Source organism: Erinaceus europaeus, chromosome 12, assembly GCF_950295315.1.
Source record: "Erinaceus europaeus chromosome 12, mEriEur2.1, whole genome shotgun sequence".
NCBI lineage: Eukaryota > Metazoa > Chordata > Mammalia > Eulipotyphla > Erinaceidae > Erinaceus > Erinaceus europaeus.
In genome coordinates this window covers 43,343,136-43,355,251 of record NC_080173.1, presented here as the reverse complement: position 1 = coordinate 43,355,251, position 12,116 = coordinate 43,343,136, and the positions used below count along the sequence as shown (strand labels likewise).

The window sequence follows — 12,116 nt, the reverse complement described above, 5'->3', positions numbered from 1 at the left end:
GAGCCAGGGGCTCAAACCAGGATCCTTATGCCGGTCCTTGTATTTGGTGCCACATGTGCTTAACCCGCTGCGCCACCTCCCAAATCCCAAATAAGTAATATGAAAACCCAGCCACTGGGATAGAATATCTCCCTCCCTTGGACCAAAATCTTCAACCATTTGAGGAAGATGGGTCTGGCAATGGGTGCAACCTAGAATGTTCCTAGCTATGACCACAGAATGCGAGCTTAGAACTACAGGGATGCAGAGGTTACACAGGCTCCTGCACTGAATATAGGCCTCAGATCAAATCAACGGGGTTTACAGTTAGTGGTATTTATATACTTTTCCCAAATTTGGGAGCTACTCTCTTCCCTGATTCAGCATTCTAGTCCTATTCCCAACCCTGACACCATCTCCCCAGATAATACCTTTGGCCTACCTGCATGTCAGCTGTCAGGCTCAGGCAAAAACTAGTAAAGTCATGGGTCCCTTGGAATATACCTAAAATAGACGTACTAACTTTCTTCAAAATGGAAACCTCAAATATCATCTGCTATAATCCTGCCTTTAGGTTCCAGATTATTAAACAATTTGTTGTTCTTTATATCTTTTAAAAATTTTAAAATATTTGTTTGTTTATTTATTCCCTTTTGTTGCCCTTGTTGTTTTATTGTTGCAGTTACTATTGCTGTCATCATTGTTGGATAGGACAGAGAGAAATGGAAAGCATAGGGGAAGACAGAGAGGGGGAGAGAAAAATAGACACCTGCAGACCTGCTTCACCGCCTATGAAGCGACTCCCCTGCAGGTGGGGAGCTAGGGGGTCGAACTGGGATCCTTAAGCCGGTCCTTTGTTCTTTATATCTTTTTTTAAAATATTTATTTTATTTATTCCCTTTTGTTTCCCTTGTTTTATTGTTGTAGTTATTATTGTTGTTGTTGTCGTTGTTGGATAGGACAGAGAGAAATGGAGAGAGGAGGGGAAGACGGAGAGGAGGAGAGAAAGATAGACACCTGCAGACCTGCTTCACCGCCTGTGAAGCGACTCCCCTGCAGGTGGGGAGCCGGGGTTTGAACCGGGATCCTTATGCCGGTCCTTGTGCTTTGCGCCACCTGCGCTTAACCCGCTGCGCTACAGCCCGACTCCCTGTTCTTTATATCTTAATGCTTTTTCAGATACCAAATTGCAGATGCTATCATGATGCCAACCTGAGTCCCCTGGGCAGACAACCTCAGCAATGTACCCTGGAACCCCCTCTCTCTGAAGTTCCGCCCCACTAGGGAAAGAGAGAGAGAGGCTGGGAGTATAGATTGACCTGCCAACGACCATATCCAGTGGAGAAGTAATTACAGAAGTCAGACCTTCCACCTTCTGCACCCCATAATGATCCTGGGTTGATACTCCTAGAGATTAAAGAATAGGAAAGCTGTGGTCTAGGAGGTGGCACAGTGGAAAAGTGTTAGATTCCCAAGCATGAGGTCCTGAGTTCAATCCCTGGCAACACATGCCAGAGTGATGTCTGGTTCTTTCTCTCCTCCTATCCCTTATTAATAAATAAAATATTAAAAAAAATAGGAAAGCTTCCAGTGGAGGGGATGGGATATGGAAGTCTGGTGGTGGGAACTGTATGGAATTTCAGCCTTCTTATCCTATGGTTTTGTTGATATTTTCTATTTTATAAATAAATCAAATAAGTTAGAAAAGAAATGCATGCATAGAAATTCATACAGTTAAAAAAAAAAAACTTCATCCCCCCCATCTCCCTGTCCTGGGCTGACAATACTACAAATGGCAAATCTCTGAAAGACTTGCCTAATTATCTCCCTCATGTGGAGAGACTGAAATAGCACTGGGACCCAAAAACATACAGCTGAGGAAGAAGGGAGAGCACTGAGTGAAAGTCAGCTGGAGGAATCTCAAAACCTACCACACTCACCATTCTGAGGCCTGCTTTCCAGGAGAGCAATTTCTGCATAAGTGTTTCCCATTAAGGAGGATGTGAAATGAGAGTGTGTATCAATCATTAAAATCTTAAAGATCAATTATAAAAAAAGAAACCTGACATGTCCATAAAAACATAGCCTTACCACTGATTCCAAAGGTCAAACTGCTTGCAAACGAAACGTATGGAATTAAATTTATCAGGCTGGGAAATGGCTCAGTGGGTAGAGCATAGGACTAGCATGCTGGAGGCCTCAGATTTGATCCCTGGCACCACAAGTGCCTGAGTGGTGCTCTGTGCTTGACTCTCTCTAAATAAATAACTACATATTAAAAAAAAAATTTATTCCCTTTTGTTGCCCTTGTTTTTATTGTTGTTGTAGTTATTATTGTTGTTATCGTTGAGGATAGGACAGAAAGAAATGGCGAGAGGAGGGGAAGACAGAGAGGGGGAGAGAAAGATAGACATCTACAGACCTGCTTCACCGCCTGTGGGGAGCCAGGGGCTCGAACCGGGATGCTGTAGGTAGGAAGCTGGGATAATCATGCTGGTCCTTGGATTTGCGCCACGTGCACCTAACCCACTGCGCTACCATCTGACTCCCATAAATCTAAAAATGCTGGGTCAGGGGCTGGGTGGTGGCACACCTGATTGAGCACACATGTTACAATGTGCAAGGACCTGGGTTCGAGCCTCCAGTTCCCACCTGCAGGGGGAAAGCTTCACAAGTGGTGAAGCTTGTTGCAGGTGTCTCTCTGTCTCTCACCCTCTCTATTTCCCTCTTGATTTCTGACTGTCTCTATTCAATAAAAAAATTAATTAAAAAATAAAAAATAAAATAAATGCTGGGTCAGGGATATAGCACACTGGTTTGTGGACCAGAATTTCATGCCTGAGGCCCCAGAGGTCCCAGATTCAATTTCCAGTATCACCATAAACCAGAGTACATCAGCTATGGTTATTCTCTGATATAAAACAAAACAAAACAAAACAAAACAAAAAAAAGAACGAGGGGCCGGGCGGTAGCACAGTGGGTTAAGTGCACATGGCACAGAGCACAAGGACTGGTGTAAGGTCCAGGTTCAAGTCCCTGGCTCCCCACCTGCAGGTGTCTATCTTTCTCTCCCCCTCTCTGTCTTCCCCTCCTCTCTCCATTTCTCTCTGTCCTATCCAACAACAGTGACAGCAATAATAATCACAACAACAAGGGCAACAAAAAGGGAAAAATAGCCTCCAGGAGTGTAGATTTGTAGTGTTGGCACTGAGCCCCAGCGATGACCCTGGAGGCAAAATAAATAAATATTTAAAAAAAATTTTAAAAAGCAGGTGGGGAAACAGCTTAACTGGTACACTTTTCCTCCTTCTTTCCTTCCCTTTTTTTTTTTTAACCAGGGTTATCTTTGAGGCTCAGTGCTTATACTATGTTATACACTGCTTATACACTGTTCCCAGAAGCCATTTTTTTCCCTAATTCTTTTTTTTTTAATTGATAGGACAAAGAGAAATTGGGGGGGGGGAGGAAAGGGGGAGACAGAGGGAGAGAGAGAGAGGCACCTCCAGCACTACTTCACTGCTTGTGAAGCCTCCCTATAGGTGGGGACTAGGGGACAGGGGCTTGAACCTGGGTCCTTGTGCATTGTTATGTGTGTGCTCAACTGGGTGCACCACTGCTTGGCCCCCTCAACTGGTAGAATTTTATTCCTAGTTCGGTTTCCAGCAACATGTGTGCCAGTGAGGATGCTCTAGCTTATCTTTCTCCCTGCCTCATGTAAAACCTCATTTGTAATGAATACAATAATTTCCCCCTAAAGATTGTATGACTGTCTTCCAGTCCCACTACAGGCCCATCAGTGTTATTAGCCATCTACAAGCAGAAACACTGCTGTCCACAGTCTCCTTCAAAGGTATGAGGCAACTGCCTCCGCATCTGTTGTATCAGCATGGGCCTTCCCTGCTTCCAGCTTCTCTGTGCCTCCCTCCATCCCACACTGCTGTCTAGCTTATCTTGAAATAGCATGTCTTCAAGCCTGGAGACATCTGTCGGCTCTACTGCTTATAGGCTCAGCCCCAGCTCTGTGGTCTCTGAGCTGTCTGACCATTGTCTGACACAGGGTTTGGGCCCTGGCCAGGCTGAGCTCGCTACTTTCTGTTGGCCACTCAACTCTACAGGTCTCTCTGTGTGCTGAGTCTTTGTATGGGGGACTCTCACATGCAGTGTGTCCTGTACAGACGAATCTCAGGCCACTGTCTCCAGGCAGCCCCTCCCCAGGGATCCCCTGCACTGACAACCTCCTTTTTTTGACTGACTGCCTCCTGCATCTGGTCTCCTCATCCTTCTCACCCTGAATCATGCCCCCAGTTCTTTTTATTCATCAAATAAGATGATGCAGATTAAGGAACTCTAGAAACAACATTCTACCAAGAGAACAGTTATTTCTTTCTTTTTAAATGTAGTGCCAGAATTGGAACCCTGGAGCCTCACGGCAGCATGCCTTTTACTACTGAGACACAGCCCCAGACTGATTTCTTTTTAAATTTTTAAAAAGATTAAAAAAAAATTATTTACTCCTTTTTGTTGCCCTTGTTGCTTTTATTGTTGTAGTTATTGCTGCCACTGTTGCATAGGATAGAGAGAAATGGAGTGAGGAGGGGAATACAGAGAGGGGGAGAGAAAGATAGACACCTGCAGACCTGCTTCACCGCTTGTGAAGTGACTCCTGCAGGTAGGGAGCCGGGGCTCCAACGAGGATCCTTACGTCAGTCTTTGTGCTTCGCACCACATGTGCTTAACCGCTGCGCGACTGCCTGACTCCCCCCAGACTGATTTCTATTTCACTGAGAGACAGCAGGGCAGATCAAAGTACAAGTGGAGTTCCAGTCATTTTATCTTTGTTCCTCTCATGTGGTGCTGAGGATTGAAGCCAGGAGCTCATCCACGTAAGACACACACTCTACCACTGAGCCACCCCCTGGTCCTAAGAAGCTCTTATGTGGAAGCTCAGAACTGCAGTCTAGGTAGGGAGCAAGTAGAAACACACATACACACAAATACAAAGTCAAGGATGTTTGCTGGTGCCTATGACCAGACCACCCTGAACACTACTGATCTCTTGGTGTTGTGATATTTCTTACATGTTTCTAATCTTCCAGTGAGCAAGCATTGCTTTTTATTTTTATTTATTTATTTATTTATTTATTTACTTATTTATTTTGCCTTCAGGGTTATCACTGGGGCTTGGTGCCAGCACTACAAATCCACTGCTCCTGGAGGCTATTTTTCCCATTTTGCTGCTCTTGTTTTCCTTGCTGTGGTTATTATTGTTGTTATAGCTGTTGTTGTTGCTGGATAGGACAGAGAGAAATGGAGAGAGGAGGGGGAGACAGAGGGGAGAGAAAGATAGATACCTACAAAGCGCAAGGACTGGTCTAAGGATCCCGGTTCGAGCCCCGGCTCCCCACCAGCAGGGGAGTCGCTTCACAGGCGTGAAGCAGGTCTGCAGGTGTCTATCTTTCTCTCCCCGTCTCTGTCTTTCCCTTCTCTCTCCATTTCTCTCTGTCCTGTCTAACATTGACGACATCAATAACAGCAACAATAATAACTACAACAATAAAAAACAAGGGCAACAAAAGGGAAAATAAATAAATAAATATTTAAAAAATACACAAGATGGAAATACTGTGAAAAGTAGATGGCTTTCCCACTCATCACCTACTGCTGTCATCAGTTTCTGGCACAGCTCATCACAGGTGTTCTCTGTGGCGTATTACTGCTATAATTAAAACAAGCAATAACTAGGAAATGGTCTCTTGGTATGAGTGAGAATTCAAAAGGATGCTAGTCCACATTGTGAGTGGGGCTAAATCTGTGCTGACTGCTCGCCTACCCCCCTACTCATACTCCTTTCCAGAGCCTCTGTGGCTGGTTTGTGAGTTCTGGCAGTAAGGCTGGGGGGTGGGTGAGCTTGGCCCTTTAAGTTTTGGTTTTCATTTCACTCCCTTTCTTGTTCTCCCCTGGGGTTTGTGGTTTTTATCAGTTGTGACTCAAAAAGTAGAAAGGTGCTCAAAAATTGTTCTGTTTCTAACTTGGCTGACCACTGCTTCTCTGCTTTTCTCTGTAATGATTCAGTGACAAGTGGTGATAGCCCTGGGCTAGTGCTGGGTATAAGAAATGCTTGTGGGCACAAGTGGCTCCACACACAGCCCAGCAGAGCCTGGGAGGGACATTGGCTCCTCCTTCACTGCCTATGTCAGGAGGTGAGATCTAAGGGCTGGTCTCAGTCGGGGAAACCTAAACCAGGCAAGTTTTTCTGGCTAGTCTCTCCTATCCTCTTTATGTAATATCTGACCCTGGTTTTTTGTTTGTTTGTTTTGGGGGTGGTGGTGGTAATCTTTGCTTTAAATACAAAAATAGCTATTGTAATACCTTACTATAACTTATATTTGTTCACTGTAAAAATTTAAACAACTAAAAAGTGTACTGAAAAATCTTTATATTGAAGAGTACATGAAAACAAAACACAACAAAAAATCCCCTACACCATTCTCTTCTCTCTACACTATATGAAATACTCAAGTTTGGAGTAAATCCTTCTAATTCCATTAGTGGACACAGAGTTTGAGGTCATCTAAAAGTAGACCCAAGGCTCTATACACATAATATTTTGTAACTTTTTTTTTTTTTTTGACAAAGCACTGCTCAGCTCTGGCTTATGGTGGTGCAGGGGATTGAAGCTGAAAGTCTGGAGCCTCAGGCATGAGAGTCTTTTTTGCATAACCATTATACTATTTCCCCTGCCCTGTGACTGTTCCAACAATATATTATGGATACAGGTCCATTTTAGTGTATGTAGCTCTCTCACTTTTAAAAAATACATTTAAAATATTTATTTAATAATAGGAGAACCAGAGCACTACTCTGTCAAATGTAGTGCTGGGGTTGGAACTCAGGACTTCCCACCACCAAGTTCTGTGTGCCGCAGTGTACCAGCACTGCACTTGTATCTACTTTTTATTTTAAAATTATAGTATTTATTTACTGGATAGAGAAAGCCAGAAATTGAGAGGGAAAGGGGTGCTAGAGAAGCAGAGAGAAACCTACAGCCCTGCTTCACCACTTGTGAAGGACCAGGGGTTCAAACTTGAGCCCTTGTGCATTGTAACATGTGTGCTCAGCCAGGTGTGCCACCACCTGCCCCCCCATCTACTTTTTTTTTTTTTCCTCCAGGGTTATTTCTGGGGCTCGGTGCCTGCACTATGAATCCACTGCTCCTCGAGGCCATTTTCCCCATTTTGTAGCCCTTGTTGTTGTTATTGCTGTTATTGGATAGGACAGAGAGAAATCAAGAGAAGAGGGGAAGACAGAGAGGGGGAGAGATAGACACCTGCAGACCTGCTTCACTACTTGTGAAGCAACTCCCCTGCAGGTGGGGAGCCAGGGACTCAAACTGGGATGGTTATGACGGTCTCTGTGCTTTGTGCTAAGTGCCCTTAACCTGCTGTGTTATTGCCTGCTCCCCCCACCCCGTATCTACTTTTTAATAGCTCTGTTAGATGCCATAGTGCAGATGAACCATCATTTCTTCATCTATTCTTCTATGGGTGAACTATCAAGTTGTTTCCAATCTTTTTACCCACTGAAGGTGAAAATACCTTAATTTATGTCTTTGTGTACTTGTACAGTCAATTCTAGGTGGCAACTTCCTAGAATTAGAATTTCTAGGTGACTCTTTTCTTGGTGAGCCTTCTATGCCTTCCTGTTTCTATGTGTCAGGGGGCAGGAGGTATCCTTTACTTAGCAAAGCACAGCACTTAACAAACATCACATTAGTGATTTTCTAGAAGAGACTATCTTTGCCCTGAGAGTGCCTATGATGTAGTTAGGAAAACTGGGCAGATGGATAAGTAAATAATTAAGGAATCACAACATGATCTTGAGGTCCAAAGGGCCTTTGGAGACTATATAACACTTAATAATCTCGAGGAATCCAATCACATAACAGGATAGCCTCAGAGTCAAAAGCCCTGAGTTAAAATTGGGGTCTTTCAAACTGGTATATGAATCACTTAATTTAATATTCAGGTGTGATGTTTGTAAAATAGAGATCCTCAAACTGACAATACTAGGATCTTACAGGATAATCAAATTCCAGAAGAAATGAGTAAATGCACACAGCAGTGCCTTGTATGTTAGGTGATCTTTAAACATTAGCAAAACCCCAGAGAGACAGAAACTGTTATAAGATGAGCAGTCCTTGTCATAGCTGCCAGTTATTGAGAGTTTCTGCCCCAGCAGACTAAAATCAACACCCCCCGCCCCCGACAGCTTCCAGTCAGCAATCCTGTCACTAGAAGGAAGGTCTGGGGTCGGCACAGCCAAAGGAGAGGAAGAATCCCAAGAGTGGCAGGAGCTTTCAGCCAGAAAAGGCCAAGCAGGAGGGAGGATGTTTTTAAGTGCAAGCTGCATGCACCACCCAGTTTCTCTCAACTTTCAACAGAGCTGAAGAACCAGGACCCAGAATTTCTTGGCAGCTAGAGTTGAATTAGTTGTCCTGTGGATCTATTTGGGCTACAGTAGTATGTGCACACATATAATTATACTACCAACGTATGTAATAGTAGTAACTATTAAAGTTTGCTATATATGAGGCAGTCTACCCATGTCTCCCTCCCTCCCTCTCTCAATCCCTTCCTTCTATTTTATTCTTCATGCAGTGGACAACATCTCCCAGGTCTTGACAGCCTGATGGAACTCAAACCTTCATAGGAACATAGTGACATTTTGATCAATGTGCAAATGATTACTGATTTATCTGGGTATTCAGAAAACTACTGTAGTGTCTTACAGACAAATCATAGAGAAGGTAGTGCTAAAGAGAGATGGGGCTAGGCGGTGGTGTACCATGTGCAAGGACCTGGGTTCAAGTCCCCATCTGCAGGGGGTCAGCTTTACAAGGGACAAAGCAGTGCTGCAAGAATCTCTTTCTCTCCCTCAATATCTCTTCCTTCTCTCTCAATTTCTGCCTCTATAAAATTAAAATAAATTTAAAGAAAAAAATCATGTTTACTGGAACAATCAAAAGCCTTGAAGATGATATTTGAAAAGGAAGAATTAGCTTTTGAATCCTCACAGGAACTCTGCAAGTAAGGCATCAGGATCACTCCCTTTGTAGGGAGGAAGAAACTGAGACATAGTAGGTCAGATAATTTCCCAAGGTCAAACTGTAAGGAAGTGGTAAGGCAGGATTTGCAGATGAGACTTTTTTGTGTCAAAGTCCATACTCTTAACCACAATACTGTATCTACTTTCAAGTTATTTAAACTTTAAGTATTGGAACTCAAAAGCTGCCACAAGCAAAAGGTGGGTTGCTGACAACCCAGGAACTGAGAAAGCACCTGAACCCTGCTAGCCTGTGTTCTGGCAACTAGCCCATTTTAAAATGGCAATGGGAACAAAGTCTCCAGGTGGGGTATGTGGCAGGTCAGGTCTGTACTTCTTATTTCACCCACACAGCACAATTCCAGGGACCACTTTTGTAATGAAGTTCAAGTTTGCCTTTCATTTTATAAAATCTGGATGCAGGTTTTTTTTCTTTTCTTTTCTCTCTCTCTCTCTCTCTTTTCTGCCTCTAGGGTTATTGCTGGGGCTCGGTGCCTCACTACAAATCTACTGCTCCTGGAGGCCATTTTTTCCCATTTTGTTGCTCTTGTTGAATAGGTCAGAGAGCAATCAAGAGAGGAGGGGAAGACAGACTGGTAGAGAAAGACAGACACCTGCAGATCTGCTTCACCACTTGTGAAGCGAGCCCTCTGCAAGTGGGGAGCCAGGGGCTCAAACCCGCATCCTTATACCAGTCCTTGCACTTCATGCCATGTGCCCATAACCCACTGTGCTACTGCCCAGCCCCCAGATGCAGGTTTCTTGAACTTACTCTACAAATCTTTTATATTAAAGCCTTGATTGTCAGCTGCTATCTTCACAAATATGATCAGTACTACATTTCCAGGTCCCTGATATAAGGTGCTCAGAAAGCTTTAAAAAAAAAGTTACAATAGCATTTTCTTTTTGTTGTTGTCACTGGGGCTTCACCACTCTGGATTGACCTTTTCAGATAGAGACACAGAAAGAGGGAAAGACACCTAGCACCCAAGCTTCCCCCAGAGACATAGTACTCCTAAGGGCTTTAACTTGGATCATGCTCATAGCAAAAGTCACCCTCCTAGATAAGCTATCACATCTAACTATGGTAGCGTTTCTGGTTCAACTTTCCAACCCTTTTCGCAAGGTGAGCCAACAGCATGTAGGAAAAAATACCATCAGGACATCACTAACCCACAGAGACAAATATGGTAAGTAGGAGAGAAAGGGTAAGGAATATAGCATTGTAAGGAAAAAAAACTAATTATATGCACACTTTTATACAATGAGCAGAAAAGAATTTCTAATGTATGTTATGTAAAAAGTCAGGAATCAGTGAACTCTTTAGGTTGGGGTATTTAGAAAAACTAAATATTCTGCTTAAGTGGGAGCTATGGTATATACCATTCAAGAATCACTGACTGCCAAAGATTATGTTGCTAAAAACTGCCCTTGACACTAAAATCATGCCAAACACAACCAGCTTTCTTTGATGAGTCAAAATGCACTTCTGGATCTTGCCAAGCCTTGAGGTCATCAGTACAGGCACTGTTTGGTTGTGGAAACCAGCTCTTTTGAATTGGACTATGAACCAGGAGTGCTTCACAAGGAGCGTTCAATCCCATGCAATGCTGTCACACACCTACCCCAACTTGGTGGGCGATTCTGATTGTCACAGGTGGGTACTGACCTCAAGCAGGGCCCACCTGCATTCAGAGGGCACGGAGAAAGACTCAGCTTCTTTTTAAGGGAGGAGGCTTCAAGTTCATTCCAGTTCCTGGTGACTGGTTCTGAAATTGAGGAACTAGTTTGAGGAACTTCAGAATAAACAAGAAACACTAACAGCCTAGTTTTCCACAGAAGGCTCCCAGCACATTGTCCATCCCTGGCCTTTGGCAGTGAACCCCCCCTTTCAGATGCTGCCTTCTGTACACTGGTCCAATCATCAGTTGGGAGACATAAACAGCACCAGTGCCCTTGGTTGTTCCTTTACAATCAACAGTCAAATAGCCACATCCTTACCCACCACTGGGAAGGGAAGAAAAGGATGGATGGGATGTGCAGTGTGATGGGGAATGCTTGCAGAGAATCTCAGATGATTTCTTGAACAGACAGGGAAACCAAGTAATAGCCTGAGGCTCTTGGCTCCTTTTCGATCAGCCTGGAAGGAAGAGTGTGGGTTCTACTTTTGTACTTTCACTCAACAACAGATGTTTAGCTAGTGGGAACAATGCTCTAGACATTGTGCTGGCTACTGTGGATATGACAGGGAGCAGGACAGACAAGTGGAGTTTTCACCAAGGTAAAGCTTAAAAGGCCTTCCTGGAACGCTAGGCCCTGTTACTTTGAAGCACTAGCATGAGTCAAGCCTACTACCACTGCCTGTCTATGATTCTCCCCCAGAGCAGCAGTAAGTTCACAGCACAGGAAAGGGTTGTCACTGCCCTCCATAGTCCAGCCTGAGGGCCAGGGTAGGTTGTATCTTCAATAGCTGGTCACTGCTGATTCTACTCTGAGTTTATTTTATTTTATTTTTGAGAGAGATACAGAGGGAGAGAGAGACAGAGAGAAACACCAGTATACTGCTCATCATCTCTGGTTTATGGTGGTGCGGGGGATTGAACCTGGGACTTTGGAGCCTCAGGCATGGGAGTCTGCCTGTTTGCATAACCATTATGCTATCTCCCCTACCCACTTTTTTTTTTGTTAAGGTTTACTTATTTATTTATTGAGATTTATTTACTTTTGATATTTATTTTTGACAGAGAAAGAAAGGAGAATGAGAGAGAGAAAGATTGGCACAGCTAAGCTCTGATATCTGATATATGTGGTGCTAGGGATCAAACTTGGGACCTCAGGCTTGTGAGCTCTGTGGCTCTGTGTTATCTCTCCAGGACCCCCCCCACACACACACACCATTTTTCAAAGATTTAGTTATGAGAAAGAGAGAGATCAAAACACTGATCAGTTCTGGCTTATGATGGTGCTAGGGGTTGAACCAGTGACCTATGGGGCCAGAGGCCTGGCAGTCTGATGCACGATTACACCAACCCAGG

General features: G+C 43.9%; 1 protein-coding gene across 7 annotated transcripts in view; it reads right to left on the bottom strand.

The window, feature by feature from the left end:
• MAP3K14 (mitogen-activated protein kinase kinase kinase 14) overlaps positions 1 to 12,116 on the bottom strand; it is a 56,366-nt gene that overhangs the window by 35,492 nt on the left and 8,758 nt on the right. For 4 of the 7 annotated variants that reach the window (XM_060203321.1, XM_060203317.1, XM_060203322.1 and 1 more), the window contains one exon: positions 10,751 to 10,850. The exons of the other annotated variants lie outside the window; for them this stretch is intronic. The gene's annotated coding sequence lies outside the window, so the exon portion shown is untranslated. The remainder of the gene's footprint in view (positions 1 to 10,750; positions 10,851 to 12,116) is intronic. 7 annotated transcript variants of the gene reach the window in all.